Source organism: Perca fluviatilis, chromosome 2, assembly GCF_010015445.1.
Source record: "Perca fluviatilis chromosome 2, GENO_Pfluv_1.0, whole genome shotgun sequence".
In the NCBI taxonomy this organism is placed as follows: domain Eukaryota; kingdom Metazoa; phylum Chordata; class Actinopteri; order Perciformes; family Percidae; genus Perca; species Perca fluviatilis.
Window position 1 is genome coordinate 12,526,241 of NC_053113.1, and position 18,303 is coordinate 12,544,543.

The following is an 18,303-nucleotide window of genomic DNA, read 5'->3' on the forward strand; positions in this document are numbered from 1 at the left end:
AGTAATGTTTGGGTATATTAACATTACATGTCATGTTTCCTGCTTTTAATAAATAAACCCTTTGAGCCACTGTTCTCTAGATTCTTTACATGTAATCCAGCATCTTCTAGCAAAGCTTCATCTGATTATTCTGATGTAAATATTTTCATTTCACACGTTATCAGGGGAGAGCGCGAACGCAGTCCCCCACTATCACAAATTATGCAGTCGAGATTCCCACATTTGGGGAATTCGCAGAAGTTGAGTCTACCGTTGTGCAAAGTCTACGTTGACTGTAGACAGTTACGGCCCGTGATTGGCCCAGAGTCTACGTTCACTGTAGACTCTGGGCCAATCAGAGACCCGAACTGTCTACGGTCGGCCGGCGATCGTAGACTACCAATAGGAAACGTAGGATTCGCCGACCGTAGACTACCAATCACATGCCGACGTTCAAACCTGAACCTGCCCCTGAACCTGGAGCTACTGCGTTCGACGGGGAGACCTCCGCTCATCGTAGCCTACGGTGTTTCTGGTAAGTCTGAATGAAATAATTCTTTGTAACACTCACTGCTTATATTTTTACTAAGCCTGAAATAATTAATTCTTCATTACACTCACTGTTTGTACTGCCCAGTTGGTTTTCATCGTTTGGGAAAGCGTATCAACCAAAGCTAGCTATAAGTTAACCAAAAGTCCCGTTGGTTGACAGGCAACGTTAACGTTAAAGTTACCGCTAATAGTTCATTACATTATCGATTAGCCTATTCTGAGTCCTTTGAAATAATACATTACATGTTTTTTGTTGTGTATCCACTACGGAATAGTGTTAATAGCGGCGTACGCCGGTACTGTTAACGTCACTGCTAACGTTAACGTTACTAACTTGTCATGACAGACAAAGCATATTGTGCAATGTTTTCATTAATGCCATAACCACCGGTGGAAAAATCATGTTGTAGAATAAAGTTGTTGTTGCTGTCACAACACTATTTACTAAACTTGGATAGTGGCCCAGGACCATTTCCCCTCCCCCTCTCCAAATAAATGCTGCCTTAGGATGGTTGTAAAGACAGTCACCAGAGTGAAATAATCCCTCATTATAGTACTGTCAGGACAGACAAAGCTTTAGTCAGCCTAGTTGTCATTAAATTCCATAACTTCTGGTTGAAAAATCATGTTGTAGAATAAAGTTATTGTTGCTGTCACAAAACATGAACTTATTACATATTACTAACCTAATTCATGTTTCTGTTCATGCTATAACAGCATGTGCCATCTCAGGAATGTGTTTCATCAAATAGAAATTGTAAAAGGATTTTAACTGATTTTGAGTGTAAAGAAATGGGCTACAAAGTGGATAAAATGTCAACTTCAGAAGTTATATGAACTTTACCTCAAAGACATCTTCATCTGAAGAGCTGTAATCAGGGTTGAGCAGTTGTCATCCTGCTCTGACACTTCCTCCTCGCTGTGTGATGATAATCATAGGGTATCAATGACCTTTTGTACACTAACATGCACATTGTCATATTAGAAACTGAATACAAAATATATAATGTTAAAATAAAATATATAATGTTGTGCTGTTACTGTGTCTATTTCAGTATCTATAATTGAAGATGGCGGCCCCAGCAATCCGCATCTTAAACCCAGAGGCCCCTGCACACCGCCAACAGGCCGTACTGATGGCGACTAAAGAGGCACGTTGCTATCGGGAGAAAAAGATGTTTTTCCCTAAACCTCCACAGGAGCTGCTCTTCCAGGACAGCGCCCTGACACATGCAGAGAAGCTCCTTCGAGCAGAGGGCATCCCTGCACCGTCACGTCAGCTGTGCCTGGGAAAGCTGGTAGTCCCTTTTGGCCAGTATGACAACGCACCCTTCCACTGGCTTGTCGCAAATGATGTGGGATACATAAAGTAGTAAGCATATTATATTCATTACCATTGTTGGCTGTGCGCAAAACTACTTTATTCAGTGTTTATTATTTATCTATGCAAAGTTGTCTTTACTCATCATCTTAATTGCAGTTTAACTCATGAAGATGATGGTACTACGTTGAAGTAGGGTATAAGCACCATATAAACCCCCAGAAAACTATTCATTCTACTATTCAACTAGCATTTTTTACTGTGTGATGTTTAACCTACTTGTCACATAAGTAGCACTTTTCAATGTAAGCGAAAAAGATTTGTCAATATTAAGTTATTGAAGCACATGTATGACATGTGCCTGCTGATTCAAAGGTGCAATAAAATTGAAGATATATCTAGAACTACTTTTTCTTTTGAAATCAAACTAAGGTTCAGAATGCGAGCAAACAGACCGCACTTTTTCAAATGCCATTTATAAAATAAAAGTGAAAACACTGATATAAATTGGTTATAAACACAGAGACATTAGACTTTCATTTTATCTAAAATGTTCTCACTTTAATTGGGGCAGTATAGATTAAACATCTGAAAAGCAATGTTGGTGGGCTTAATAAGCATTTACCCTATATCATTTCAGCATAATTGACAAGCACCAGTCAGAGGTCGCAAACCCAAATCGGAAGGGAGAGGTGGGGAACCGGTGGGTGAAAGACCTCCTCGCCGAATACGCCGAGAGCTTCCCACAAATCTCCTGTCACCTCGAAGCCAACATCGACAGGTGCATCTACGGACAGAAAGGGTTCGAGGATCGCACCTTCCAGGAGATGTGGGAGCTGTATAGTCAGTACCATCGACAAAAAGATAGGCCAGGCGACTACAGCGAGGAGCAGAGGGAGGTTATACAAAAGGCCTCCAATTCTGTGAGGAGATGGCTCAACACACCAGTCACCCACATCACCAGCGTGCAAATGAAGAGGTTCCGGAAATACATCAGGGACAAAGAACAAGTAAGTGTTGATTTGACTATTTATTTGTCATGAAAGAGGAAGAGCGGGATAGCTAATGACTACAATTTGTTAATTTTGTAATGGTATTTTAAGCACTTTGAATAAATGTGTATGTTTGCTTTTGGCATTTAAAAACTAGTAAATCATAAAATGTAGATAGTTACGTTACATTTGTGGTCCAGCAACCGCAGGCAAGCCCCTCCAAGAAGGATCGTTCCTTATGGCCAGGTGATGAGACGGAAATGTTAGCTGTAACCCAGGCTGTGGAAGGTAAGTGAGATTAATGAATAGAAATCAAACTGTTCAATCATAAGATAATCATAATACAAAACTATTTTGCTTGATACATTCTTAGACTTGCACAGGTCCCAAAAGACCCCATGTATGGCTATGGGCGAGGGTAGCAGTCAGTCTCAGGGTTCCCAGGCAACAGAGAAGACCAAGCAGCACGTGTTCGCTGTGCAGTCAAACCACCCTGAGACCGCTGTCCGGCCCAAGCATCGTGTGTCTGCTGTTCAGTCCAAGCAGCGCGTGTCCGCTGTCGGGTCAAAACAGCCTGAGCCTGAGAATGCATTGCGGCACAAGCAGCCTGAGCCTGAGACCACTGTCCGGCCAAAGCAGGTATCAGCTGTTCAGTCCAAGCAGCGCGTGTCCGCAGTCGGGTCAAAACAGCCTGAGCCCACTGTCCAGCCCACACAGTCCACCTCCACAACTAAGGGTCAGGATTTCCCCATGCACTCACCTCTCAGTGACTCCCCTGTAAGTGATACTCACACATATACAAACAATGTAAATGAGAATTATTATTTTAATTTTTTTAACATGTTTTTTAAAACCGTTTTTAGGTTTTAACATTAATATGTACACAGCAATAACCAAATGTTTTGTATGCATTATGTGTGTTGCAGGTGGAGTTAGAGGGTTGGGTGCGTCCATGGGAAAACCCCAATGGCATTCCCTCTGCCGACATCCCCTGGTTAAAGGAGGACCCAGAAAGAGGGCTGTTCACGCCTGTCCAGGTGTACAAAGACATCACCGGTCTTCTGAGAAAGAGACGGGTGATGAAGTCGGATCGGATGTGGTTCTACCCGCCAGAACCTCCTGGCTATGTCAGGGGGGCTATCCCAACTCCACAGCTCTTCTTCCGGAGCCGTGTTTTTGTGTGGCGCCCTGTTGGAGTTTGGAGATACTCCCTGAAGTGTCCTAGGGGTGATGAGTGTGTGGGTAGGACACAGAATGTGCACCTGTACAAGTCTGGCTACCACACCTGGGTATACCTCACTTCATCTTTGAAAAGCGTTATTACCTGTCAGTTAAATACCCAATACTATCTATGTAAACATGCAAGAAAAAAAGCTTTAGCCTTTATTTGATTCCCCCCCCCCCTATCTGTACTTTAGGTACGCCACATCTGCGACGTATCCAGCTGGTACACCATGCTGTCAGAGGTCCTGTGCTGCGGGCCGTGTACCAAGGCAGGCAGGAGCAAGGAAGGTGTGACAGTGGGTCGCTGGATTGCGTGGGATTCCGCTATTTTGTCACAACTTAGCGAGGCTCACCAAGCTATGTTCCCTGCCATCCTCACCGCCAAGTCAGTATACAAACATTCAACATTTTTGTTTACACATTTATTTGCTTGCTTGCTATTGCTATATATAAAGCACTTTGTAACTTTGTTTTGATGAGTGCAATATTATTGTACTGAACATAACGTGTGCATTACCTAAACTTAAAAGTAGTCACTCAAATCAACCTTAACATATTGATTGTGACCCTCCTCACAGGCGAGGTGTGGACAAGAATGTTGTGCGCCTTTTGAGAGACAGGACCGAAGGGAACACCATGATTAAAGTGTGGCGGCAGCTACAGGAAAATCATAATGAGGAGTACCTTCATCGGAAGGATCTGTACACCACACTCCTCGTGACTGTTTCAGAACCCGGAGGGATCGTCTCTGCATTTGGACACACCTTCCAGCCTCCCCCTCCTCAGAGAGCGCTTCCATCCGCTCCGCTCCTGCGCCATGCCTTCCTGCTGGCAGAGGCCAGCAATGTGCAGGACTACCGGAACCAGATCCTCTCCACTTTTGGCATTGTGCTGAAAATGGATTCCACCAAGAAAGTATGTAAATCACAAAAATTGTGCTATTCTGTATGATGCAAAACATTAGCAGTATTGTTTTTTTGTTTTGATTCAGCTTTAATTGAACCCAGTTTAACACTGACAGAAATAGAATCTAACAGAAGTTATCGCATTTTTTTAGGTGGTAAAGAAGCTGTCTGGCGAGGGAAAAGGCTCAGCTGAGTGGTTCACCAGCATCGGAAACGAGCACTCCCAGATTGTTTCGTTTGTGCTAACCTGTGAGGAGTCCACCGAGAAGCTGAAGCCAATGTGCCGTGGAGTCATGGAAAGGTTCCGGCTGGCCAATCAAGCTGTGCCCAAAATCTTATATGTGGACCGTGGGTGTTGCCGTGCACAGGGACCAACAGGGACGGAGACCTTGTTCCAGCCTTGGGTGGACAGTGGTATGGTTGTGCGTCTGGACATCTTCCACTGGATCCACCGGTTTGACGCAGCCATACGCACAGACTCACACTGCAAGTATGCTGTGTTCAAGTCGGCTCTCTCTGGGGCTGTGATGGCCTACAACCGCACCGACCTGGATCTACTCATCAAGGCCATCAAGGCCAAGAATCCGCCAGTGCTGAACTCTGTCCCAGACAAAGACATTGTCCGGCTATACATTTCAAGGGACCACCTCAAACACCACGTGCGGAGGGTCACACTCGGGGCTCAGGAAACATTCCGGCTCATCCAGCTGGCCATCGAGGAGCTAAAAGGTCCCGCTGGGCTGGACGAGAGTGGAGTGAGCCTCTTCAAAACACCTGGTATTAAAGACAACATAAACAAGTTATTATTATTATAACAGCAAAACAGATAGTGTAGCATAGGTAGTGAACATAACACACTGTATCTCTGAATGAATCTGTATTTACAGAGGCCATTGATGAGATGTGGGCAAGCCAGCAGAGACACCTGGAGTGCATGCAGGATCCACCAGGCATGACCATGTACAGGGTGGCGCGTACCACAAACATCAACAATGTGGACGTGCCCTTCTACAAATGTCTGCGTGGAAGCAACAGCCTGGAAGGATTCCATAAAACTCTTCCAAACATGATTCCAGGTACACAAAAGTAGTCTGTACACTTGTACTGTACACAATGTCATTATTTGAATACCTTTTATTGTATTTGTGATGGCAATTAAAAGCCTCTTGTGATGGTTCTGGTGACAGGTTACAACAACTACAGCAACGATGATGCTGACTTTGTACTTGTGTTAATGTTTGTCTTTATGTCTATAGTGTATGTGTATATTGTATGGTTTAGATAAGCCAAATTGCCCCTCTGGGTCATTTATTAAAGCAGTGCTCTATTCTATTCAGGCCCCCACTGTGCAGCAAGGCCCTATCAGGTTTACCTGATAAGTGGCATTGCACGGTGGAACTCGGACAGGAGCTCGGATGCGGTGTTTGGAGGCAGAGGACGGCATTACAGGACCTATTCAGCCCCGCTGATTGACCGCCTCAACACCCGCTGTCAGCAGCTATTCGGAGAGACTGTGGAGGAAAATTTCCGGGCCCCTGCTAATGTCCCTTCCGAAGAGCTGCTGGGGCTAGAGTACCTGTTCAGCCAGAGCACGGGTGAATCTGGACCCTTTTCACTTAAGGACATTGTAAATGATGGACCTGGTCCAGAGGAGGAGGTGGTTCAGCCCGGGCAGCCCGATCCAGAGTCCGATGAGGCGTACCAGAGCGACGTGGAGGCACATGATGATGCACTGGATGTCATCATGCCCCACATAACGCTCACCAGCGACGAAACCTCCACGGTTCACCCTCCAGCCTTTGTGAGTAACTGTGTGTCTGCCAGAATTAATTACAATGCACTGGTTGCTGGACAATGTACACACTTTAACTTTATTTATTTTAACAGGAAGATGCCTGCAGTCCAAACCCTTTGCCCGGCTTTTCAAAGCTGGAACGGTTCTGCTCTGTGCTGGTGGAGATTGGCCTGACGGAGGACAAGCTGTCGCTAAGCTCAGAGCAGAGGAACGACGTCCTGGATGCCTGGAGCAAAGTGGACGAGCATGACAAACAGCCACAGCAGTTTAACCAGCTGTACAGAACCCACTGGGGCAACACCCTGTACTGCCGGACCAAAAGAGACGACCTTGTTGATGCTGCTGTAATACAAAAGGTCAAGATGGCCAAGCGTTATGCACCAGCACAGCATGACATCAGCGCACAGCATAACCGGCTCATGTACACGCTGGTTAAACTGCTGTGGTTGCGCTCACCTCAAGGGTCACGGAAGAGTCCAGAAAAAAGCACAATATTAAAGTGCTACGAACGCATCCAGCACCGGATTTTGGTGGAGGATCCAGTGCTGTGCAAAGCAGGCATTCCTCTGCCAAAGATCAACGTCAAGACTGTGCGGGACTTCATCCGGCGGCAAGAGCGCATCCTAAATATGCACGCCACAAAGCAGGCATCCACCATCACTAAAACCACCTCAATTTCTTCTTTAGTCCTACCTCCAGCACCCCTCCAGCCAGCAGTACTCCCTCCACCAGACTACCCCCTGATGGAATATGTGCCCACACCCAACATGGCAGGGACAAAGGTGTTAAAGGAAAGGACGGAAATGATCAGGCCGCTCTTCCGGCCTCAACAACCACTACCCCCTGTTCTGCTTCCCCCGCCAGTCAGAAAAGCCCCTGCCACCTCTACCATCACCAGACCTGTGATCTCCATCACTTCATCCACACGGCCCACAATGCCTGCTCCCTCTGCTCGGCCCATAATGCCCGCCCCCTCCATGTCTGCCCCCTTGTCTCGGCCCATAATGCCCGCTCCCTCTGTACTGCCCATTATGCCCGCTCCCTCTGCTCCGCCCATAATGCCCACTCCCTCCATGTCTGCCCCCTCGGCTTGGCCCATGCCTTCCACCTCCACACAGCCCATAACGCCCGCTGCTCAGACCTGGGCGAGAGCAACGCACTTCAAGCGCAAGATCAAGGACCACCCCTCTGAAATAGGAAGCAAACTTTCACGGGTGCAAAATCTTCCTGTCTGTGCTCTCTGTGGCCAATCCACTCAGGGACATAAAAAGTACAAAAAAAAGACATTCTGCCCTGAGAAATTGATGTCCACTTCAAAAGGTCTGGACAACACTGTGTACACCAGCTACGAGCACTTCACCTCTGTCGTGGACATGTTGGGACTGGACACGGTGTAAAATAATCTGTAAATATCGTACAGTTGTATTTTGCATTGGTAAATATTAGGGCTGTCCTCAACTAAAGAAATTCTTAGTCGACTAACACTTATACGATTTTGTCGACTAATCGATTAGTTGATTTAATTGACGGAGCTGTGCGCTTTGAGAGGTGGTTAAGACTAGAAAAGCACAATATAAATGTAGTTAATTAACCATCTGTAAAACTGAGTTTAATTTAATTAATCCTGCAAAAGCACCACTTTAACTCTTGTGTTTACCATAAATGTGCTCAGAAGTTTCTTGGAAATGAGTAATTAAGCATGAATAAGCATAAAAAATGACTAATGGACTAAAGAAATCTTATTCGACTAAGACCAAAACGACCGATTAGTCGACTAATCGACTAAGAGGTGGCAGCCCTAGTAAATAGTTTAAATAACAGTTTCTTAGTCTTAATCACGTTTAATGATGCCTTTTACATTGCAAATTATTGGTACACTGTGTGTGTGTGTGTGTGTGTGTGTGTGTGTGTGTGTGTGTCTCTGTTTGTGTGTGTGTGTTTCTCTCTGTGTTTGTGTGTGTTTATACCGTGTTTAAATCTAAGTAGTAAACAGTAATCACATTGTACTTTTCTTTAACTTCCTGCAGTATTTTGTGATGTACTTTGATATTTTGGGCTTCCAGCTGACAGTACCTTGTGCCATGTGTTCTCCTGTCTGTGCTCTCTGTGGCCAATCCACTCAGGGACATAAAAAGTACCAAAAAATTGATGTCCAGTTCAAAAGGTCTGGACAACACGGGTTTACACCAGCCACGAGCACTTCACCTCTGTCATAGACATGTTGGGACTGTAGACATGACATGGTGTAAAATAATCTGTAAATATTGTAAGCTGTATTGATTGGTAAATAGTTTAAATAACAGTTTCTTAGTAAATTGCAAATTATTGGTCAAATCATAAATAGTTTTTGTTTTTATATACATATTCATGTACATATTGTAAATAGTAATCATTTTTATGTCTTTTCATTGTTCAATGTTCAACTTTTTCTACACGGTTGTGCTGTTTTTTTTTAGTGTTCTCCCATTTCGTGCACTTTATTGAATAAAGTGATATTTGCTACAGTAACAGTGAGTTGTGGAATATCAATTAATAAATGCAACAATGTTTATTAAACAATTAGGAACAAAGATACAGTACCAGTCAAAAGTTTTGGGCAAGCTTTCCGATTAAGTGAATGAGAAAGCGTGTCCAAACTTTTGACCGGTACTGTATATAGCCAGATTACTTGCATGTAAGGGCCTGTGCCATTAGTACACATACAAATACATACTTACCCAAATACATTGATCATTCATAAATTTGCACATATGGAAATAGAAACATTAAAGTAGCTTTAGGCCTTTTACATAAACTCTTCAGGCTGATAAGAACGTCCATGATCCTTAATAAATATTAATACAACCCTCAAATGAACACTATAGTTGAATCTAACTTCATTATCTTACACTTATATATAGTAGGGTGAGTGACACCACCTATCACAATACTTGAAAGAAGTTAATGTGATATACAAAAATGGCATCTGTGCTCCCTGTACATAGTGGGTGCATAACATACAAACACAAGAACAATAAAAGGATTATTCTGGATTCGTTGAGTAGGTGTGCTTAATGAGTTTTATTATAGTTGAATATATCATATTTGTACTGTTAATTTTAACATCAGTATTCTAGTGGTCACAACACTGTTTGACCACTTGGGGGAGACACATTGTCAGCTTCTGATGTTTACATATTCGACCACTAGAAGGCGCATCTGAGGTCCGCTGAAAATTTTCACCCTATCACGTTGAGGGAAATTGCACTTGGGTCCAGGTGAAGCCCATTCGCAGAGGTCAGCTAAGCCGGGGTGCAATGGCCAAGCCTCGCCCTGGGTGAACCACCTTCTTGATCATGGTATCTCCCCTGCCAGGTAAGTATGAGTTGTACACATCAGAGTCAGGAGAGTCTTTCACAGAAACACCACGCTGACTAATGGTGCCGACAATATACAAATTACCAACATCAGAGACTAGAGAAGGCATGAACATCTACAGGATTTAAATATAGGACAAACATGTCTGTACTAAGGCTAACAAAGATTATTTACACTTCACTTGAGAAATAAGGCATCTATATTTCCCATAATGCAATGCTGTATCTTCAAATCAAAAGCAAACTCAAAAGTCACCCGTTTTATGTATTTAACTCCAACAAACTAGTAACAGCCCAACAGAGAGTTTAAATGGGAACAAGCTAAATCATACTGCAACAAAAAGTAGTTTGATCCACGTTTGAAATCCAGAGAAACATAAGAACACAGTTCTGTTTCTCACATTAAAACTACTTCCTGTCTTTGTTCATTTCTGGGGGACAACTGACCCACCACCTATTGGTCTGGAGTGTGAACAACACTTTAGTAAACATTCATCTCTGTGCTTGTGTCTATGCGACGTATACAGCAAAAAGAAATACCTTAGATAACAGAAAATGAAGTGCATATGCCTTTTTAATGTCAGCAGAAAGCCGACTGGGAAACAGCAGCAGAAATTATGCAGAAAGGATTCTCACTTTTGGGGAATGAGCTAACCTAATTATCAGACTGAACAGACCGTTCAAAACTACAGTGAAATAAAGCTAACCAACTACATCAAGTTTGAGGATCTACCAAGATCAAGAATCTACAAGCAGTGAGGGCAAAGAACAGCACATTTCTTTTAACAATCTACTTCTAAACAGTTACTGGTTTGATTCATTTTACAGTGACCGACATTAAAAACATGTCTCCACTTGGCAACCTCCTGCTCTTAGAACAATAACAGCACCAGAGCACTTATATAATAAATGTATTTTAACAACAGCAGAAAGCGGATGTGACTAAGATTAATGTTGAACATTGAGAGGGGGGTGCACCGTTCCTGGAGGTACTGCAATACCAGGTCGATGCGTGGAGTGGACGGAGCAAGCCCCTATTCCATCTCCCAGTTCCAAAAATCAATTTAATATATGGTCCCCGGGTAGGGGACGTATCAGATATTAAACTGATAAGAACAGATACTACACTTGATCTTAGCCAAAAGGCCGAGAAGCGATACTGACAAAGGGTCGGCAGAGAGGACAACATTCTCCGCACGGTACGTCTCACCTACGGGTCGCTAATTAACTACAACCAAACAACAGTTTAGGTCACCGTATAAAACAGGAACAACGGACATTTGAGTTCATGTACAACTGGTGATGGTTTGTGGTGAGATTTATAACAAGCTTGTATTTGTACTAAGACTGACAATTATTTACGTTACTTGAGAAAAATGGGCACATATCCCATCATGCAACGCTGTATCCCCAAATCAGAAGCTAAAGTCACCAGTTGAATGTATCCGACTCCAATAAATGAGCAACAGCCCAACAGCAAGTTCAAATAAGAATAAACTAAATCATACTGCTACCTAAAGTAGTTTGATCCACATTTGAAGTTCACAGAAAAGAAGAAAACACACTTTTATTTCTCACATTACCACTACTTCTGTCTTTGTTTTCTGCCGATGGTTACCTGACACACCGCCACCTATTGGTCTGGAGAGTGAACAACACTAAACATTCATCTCTGTGCTTCTCTGTATGAAAATAGGAAGAATTGTCAGATTCTTGTTTTCTTCACTGATTGACAGTTTACTTCCACATCTACATTAACAACAGAGAGCTTTATGACTGATTTCACATTCATTAGAGCAGTGTTTCTCAAATGGGGGTACCTGTACCCCTAGGGGTACTTTGGAGTACTGCAGGGGGTACATAAAATGTTTACAAAAATGCTAATTTAAAAATATATCATGCATAATTCCTAAAATAATTATACTATAATAATGAATGAATTAAGTGATGGATTCTAAACATTTGAAATGTAGCATTTAAATGTTTTTGTTTAAAAAGGTTGTTGTTTGGTTAATCTATCACTGCAGGCGCTGTATTGTTCCTCTTAAAGACTTTTTTTCTACCAAAAATGTTTTGCGCTGTTCAGGGGTACCGGCTTAAAAAGCAATTCAAAGCGAGTACAATATTGAAAAAAGTTTGAGAAACACTGCATTAGAGGATGGTTCACTGAATCTGGATTCATTTAAAGTAATGTGTGGGTATATTAACATTACATGTCATGTTTCCTGCTTTTAATAAATAAACCCTTTGAGCCACTGTTCTCTAGATTCTTTACATGTAATCCAGCATCTTCTAGCAAAGCTTCATCTGATTATTCTGATGTAAATATTTTCATTTCACACGTTATCAGGGGAGAGCGCGAACGCAGTCCCCCACTATCACAAATTATGCAGTCGAGATTCCCACATTTGGGGAATTCGCAGAGGTCAGCTCAGCCGGAGTGCAATGGCCAAGCCTCGCCCTGGGTGAACCACCTTCTTGATCATGGTATCTCCCCTGCCAGGTAAGTATGAGTTGTACACATCAGAGTCAGGAGAGTCTTTCACAGAAACACCACGCTGACTAATGGTGCCGACAATATACAAATTACCAACATCAGAGACTAGAGAAGGCATGAACATCTACAGGATTTAAATATAGGACAAACATGTCTGTACTAAGGCTAACAAAGATTATTTACACTTCACTTGAGAAATAAGGCATCTATATTTCCCATAATGCAATGCTGTATCTTCAAATCAAAAGCAAACTCAAAAGTCACCCGTTTTATGTATTTAACTCCAACAAACTAGTAACAGCCCAACAGAGAGTTTAAATGGGAACAAGCTAAATCATACTGCAACAAAAAGTAGTTTGATCCACGTTTGAAATCCAGAGAAACATAAGAACACAGTTCTGTTTCTCACATTAAAACTACTTCCTGTCTTTGTTCATTTCTGGGGGACAACTGACCCACCACCTATTGGTCTGGAGTGTGAACAACACTTTAGTAAACATTCATCTCTGTGCTTGTGTCTATGCGACGTATACAGCAAAAAGAAATACCTTAGATAACAGAAAATGAAGTGCATATGCCTTTTTAATGTCAGCAGAAAGCCGACTGGGAAACAGCAGCAGAAATTATGCAGAAAGGATTCTCACTTTTGGGGAATGAGCTAACCTAATTATCAGACTGAACAGACCGTTCAAAACTACAGTGAAATAAAGCTAACCAACTACATCAAGTTTGAGGATCTACCAAGATCAAGAATCTACAAGCAGTGAGGGCAAAGAACAGCACATTTCTTTTAACAATCTACTTCTAAACAGTTACTGGTTTGATTCATTTTACAGTGACCGACATTAAAAACATGTCTCCACTTGGCAACCTCCTGCTCTTAGAACAATAACAGCACCAGAGCACTTATATAATAAATGTATTTTAACAACAGCAGAAAGCGGATGTGACTAAGATTAATGTTGAACATTGAGAGGGGGGTGCACCGTTCCTGGAGGTACTGCAATACCAGGTCGATGCGTGGGTCGCGGAGCAAGCCCTATTCCATCTCCCAGTTCCAAAATCAATTTAATATATGGTCCCCGGGTGAGGCGGTATCAGATATTAAACTGATAAGAACAGATACTACACTTGATCTTAGCCAAAAGGCCGAGAAGCGATACTGACAAAGGGTCGGCAGAGAGGACAACATTCTCCGCACGGTACGTCTCACCTACGGGTCGCTAATTAACTACAACCAAACAACTGTTTAGGTCACCGTATAAAACAGGAACAACGGACATTTGAGTTCATGTACAACTGGTGATGGTTTGTGGTGAGATTTATAACAAGCTTGTATTTGTACTAAGACTGACAATTATTTACGTTACTTGAGAAAAATGGGCACATATCCCATCATGCAACGCTGTATCCCCAAATCAGAAGCTAAAGTCACCAGTTGAATGTATCCGACTCCAATAAATGAGCAACAGCCCAACAGCAAGTTCAAATAAGAATAAACTAAATCATACTGCTACCTAAAGTAGTTTGATCCACATTTGAAGTTCACAGAAAAGAATGAAAACACACTTTTATTTCTCACATTACCACTACTTCCTGTCTTTGTTTTCTGCCGATGGTTACCTGACACACCGCCACCTATTGGTCTGGAGAGTGAACAACACTAAACATTCATCTCTGTGCTTCTCTGTATGAAAATAGGAAGAATTGTCAGATTCTTGTTTTCTTCACTGATTGACAGTTTACTTCCACATCTACATTAACAACAGAGAGCTGTTATGACTGATTTCACATTCATTAGAGCAGTGTTTCTCAAATGGGGGTACCTGTACCCCTAGGGGTACTTTGGAGTACTGCAGGGGGTACATAAAATGTTTACAAAAATGCTAATTTAAAAATATATCATGCATAATTCCTAAAATAATTATACTATAATAATGAATGAATTAAGTGATGGATTCTAAACATTTGAAATGTAGCATTTAAATGTTTTTGTTTAAAAAAGGTTGTTGTTTGGTTAATCTATCACTGCAGGCGCTGTATTGTTCCTCTTAAAGACTTTTTTTTCTACCAAAAATGTTTTGCGCTGTTCAGGGGGTACTTGGCTTAAAAAAGCAATTCAAAGCGAGTACAATATTGAAAAAAGTTTGAGAAACACTGCATTAGAGGATGGTTCACTGAATCTGGATTCATTTAAAGTAATGTGTGGGTATATTAACATTACATGTCATGTTTCCTGCTTTTAATAAATAAACCCTTTGAGCCACTGTTCTCTAGATTCTTTACATGTAATCCAGCATCTTCTAGCAAAGCTTCATCTGATTATTCTGATGTAAATATTTTCATTTCACACGTTATCAGGGGAGAGCGCGAACGCAGTCCCCCACTATCACAAATTATGCAGTCGAGATTCCCACATTTGGGGAATTCGCAGAGGTCAGCTCAGCCGGAGTGCAATGGCCAAGCCTCGCCCTGGGTGAACCACCTTCTTGATCATGGTATCTCCCCTGCCAGGTAAGTATGAGTTGTACACATCAGAGTCAGGAGAGTCTTTCACAGAAACACCACGCTGACTAATGGTGCCGACAATATACAAATTACCAACATCAGAGACTAGAGAAGGCATGAACATCTACAGGATTTAAATATAGGACAAACATGTCTGTACTAAGGCTAACAAAGATTATTTACACTTCACTTGAGAAATAAGGCATCTATATTTCCCATAATGCAATGCTGTATCTTCAAATCAAAAGCAAACTCAAAAGTCACCCGTTTTATGTATTTAACTCCAACAAACTAGTAACAGCCCAACAGAGAGTTTAAATAGGAACAAGCTAAATCATACTGCAACAAAAAGTAGTTTGATCCACGTTTGAAATTCAGAGAAACATAAGAACACAGTTCTGTTTCTCACATTAAAACCACTTCCTGTCTTTGTTCATTTCTGGAGGGCAACTGACCCACCACCTATTGGTCTGGAGTGTAAACAACACTTTAGTAAACATTCATCTCTGTGCTTGTGTCTATGCAACGTATACAGCAAGAAGAAATAACTTAGATAACAGAAAATGAAGTGCATATGCCTTTTTAATGTCAGCAGAAAGCCGACTGGGAAACAGCAGCAGAAATTATGCAGAAAGGATTCTCACTTTTGGGGAATGAGCTAACCTAATTATCAGACTGAACAGACCGTCCAAAACTACAGTGAAATAAAACTAACCAACAACATCAAGTTTTAGGATCTACCAAGATCAAGAATCTACAAGCAGTGAGTCCAAAGAACAGTAAAAACATGTCTCCACTTGGCTCATAAAACAACAATAACAGCACAAGAGCACTTATGATAAAATGTACCCACAACAACAGAAAGGAGATGTAGCTTTTATGTTAAACAGTGAGAGGGGGGTGCACCGTTCCTGGAGGTACTGCAATACCAGGTCGATGCGTGGAGTGGACGGAGCAAGCCCCTATTCCATCTCCCAGTTCCAAAAATCAATTTAATATATGGTCCCCGGGTAGGGGACGTATCAGATATTAAACTGATAAGAACAGATACTACACTTGATCTTAGCCAAAAGGCCGAGAAGCGATACTGACAAAGGGTCGGCAGAGAGGACAACATTCTCCGCACGGTACGTCTCACCTACGGGTCGCTAATTAACTACAACCAAACAACTGTTTAGGTCACCGTATAAAACAGGAACAACGGACATTTGAGTTCATGTACAACTGGTGACGGTTTGTGGCGAGATTTATAACAAGCTTGTATTTGTGCTAAGAAAGACAACAATTATTTAGCCTACATGTTACTTGAGAAAAATGGGCACGTATCCCATCATGCAATGCTGTATCTCCAAATCAGAAGCTAAAGTCACCAGTTGAATGTATCCGACTCCAACAAATGAGTAACAGCCCAACAGCAAGTTCAAATAAGACTAAACTAAATCATACTGCTACCTAAAGTAGTTTGATCCACGGTTGAAGTTCAGAGAAAAGAATGAAAACACACTTTTATTTCTCACATTACCACTACTTCCTGTCTTTGTTTTCTGCCGATGGTTAACTGACCCACTGCCACCTATTGGTCTGGAGAGCGAACAACACTTTAGTAAACATTTACCTATGTGCTTCTCTGTATGAAAATAGGAAGAATTAGCACCCTATATATAGAGAGTGTGGCCAACTCAAATCATGGGCACCATATTGGATACCAACGTCAGATAACTACAGTGTAGCCCTATGGGGTGAATATGCAATCTTGAAATAAATCGCTTATTTTCACCTTAAACAGGCATATACATGTTATTATCAACGTTTGTCAATACGTAAAAGGCCCTTACGGAAATATTCCAGTGTATATTTACCTTCTATATTGTAAATGGGCCTCTACAAAACGCCCATTGTAGTGAGTGACCACGTCGCCTAATAAGTCTCTGAGCCGTGTTTACCATTCTAATGTCCGCTAGCATACAGGCTAACTATAGCTAGCTTTGTGTGTAACGTAACAAAAACCCAACCCATCTCAGAGGAGCGAAGCTTAATATTTCATTCAATAAAACCATGGTACAAAAGCAGCACTAACGCCACAGGTCTTATGTTGACAACGTGGACGCAGATATAGGAAACTCCAAAGGCACTCGTAATATTTACCTAGCAGGCTAGGCTAACGTTGTTGCGCTAATGTTAGCAAACATCGGCGTAGCCGTCTAAACTTGTGAAAAGCCGAACATCCCCGTCCAAGCTGCGTTTCCCTTTCCCTCCAATATTATGAAAATAATAAAGACACCTGGACTCGGTCGAGACCAAAAGCCGTAGCTATGATTGTGGCAAGATCACAAGCATTTAGGTACATGGAGTGCTAGCGAAAAAGGTAATGCTAGCATAAGGGTAACTTCAAACTTCATTAATTTCTAAAGCAGCGTTAGAACTTTTTTCAGCATGGTACACCAACGATGGTATTACTATACTTGTCCTATGTAATTTGTTCTATCGAAGAGAGAAATTGACATTTACCTCCCAGCTCCCATACTTTTCACATTTTTTCTTGTGAAATCTTTTGCTGCTTCCTTGTCTTTCATTGCAGCCAAAACACACAACAGTTGGGCATTTTCTCAGTGATTTATGTCATTATTTAAATTATTTATTAAAATTTTCCACTATTCCCTGCACTATATCAATGGGAATCAGAGTCCGCGAAACACGTGACCACCTCGGAAACCAATCGCAGAACGGGATAGCTCAGAACATTCGATTCCTAGTTGGCCACACTCTAAATATAGGGCGCTAGGAAGATTTGTCAGATTCTTGTTTTCTTCACCGATTGACAGTTTACTTCCACATCTACATTAACAACAGAGAGCTGATTTCACATTCATTAGAGGATGATTCACTGAATCTGGATTCATTTAAAGAAACGTAGACTACCAATCACATGCCGACATTCAAACCTGAACCTGCGGTCAACGGGGAGATCTCCGCTCATCGTAGCCTACAGTGTTTCTGGTAAGTCTGAATGAAATAATTCTTTATAACAGTTTTTGTTGTTTGTTGTGTATCCACTACGGAATATTGTTAATAGCGTACGCCGGTACTGTTAACGTTACTGCTAACGTTTACGTTACTAACTCGTCATGACAGACAAAGCATAGTGTGCATTGTTTTCATTAATGCCATAACCAC

General features: G+C 42.0%; 5 non-coding genes and 2 pseudogenes across 5 annotated transcripts; all 7 read right to left on the reverse strand.

Annotated features, from left to right (window-relative positions):
- Positions 1 to 161: 161 nt before the first annotated feature.
- On the reverse strand, positions 162 to 299 carry LOC120554504 (annotated as a pseudogene).
- A 9,705-nt stretch (positions 300 to 10,004) lies between these two features.
- LOC120554495 lies at positions 10,005 to 10,130 on the reverse strand (annotated as a pseudogene).
- A 961-nt stretch (positions 10,131 to 11,091) lies between these two features.
- LOC120554536 lies at positions 11,092 to 11,282 on the reverse strand. The gene has a single exon (XR_005638499.1). It is a non-coding gene; the product is annotated as a U2 spliceosomal RNA (small nuclear RNA).
- Positions 11,283 to 12,471: 1,189 nt separating this feature from the next.
- On the reverse strand, positions 12,472 to 12,635 carry LOC120554358. Its single transcript, XR_005638378.1, has one exon. It is a non-coding gene; the product is annotated as a U1 spliceosomal RNA (small nuclear RNA).
- A 961-nt stretch (positions 12,636 to 13,596) lies between these two features.
- Positions 13,597 to 13,782, reverse strand: LOC120554618. The gene has a single exon (XR_005638537.1). It is a non-coding gene; the product is annotated as a U2 spliceosomal RNA (small nuclear RNA).
- A 1,197-nt stretch (positions 13,783 to 14,979) lies between these two features.
- On the reverse strand, positions 14,980 to 15,143 carry LOC120554398. Its single transcript, XR_005638393.1, has one exon. It is a non-coding gene; the product is annotated as a U1 spliceosomal RNA (small nuclear RNA).
- An 881-nt stretch (positions 15,144 to 16,024) lies between these two features.
- Positions 16,025 to 16,215, reverse strand: LOC120554539. The gene has a single exon (XR_005638501.1). It is a non-coding gene; the product is annotated as a U2 spliceosomal RNA (small nuclear RNA).
- Positions 16,216 to 18,303: the final 2,088 nt, after the last annotated feature.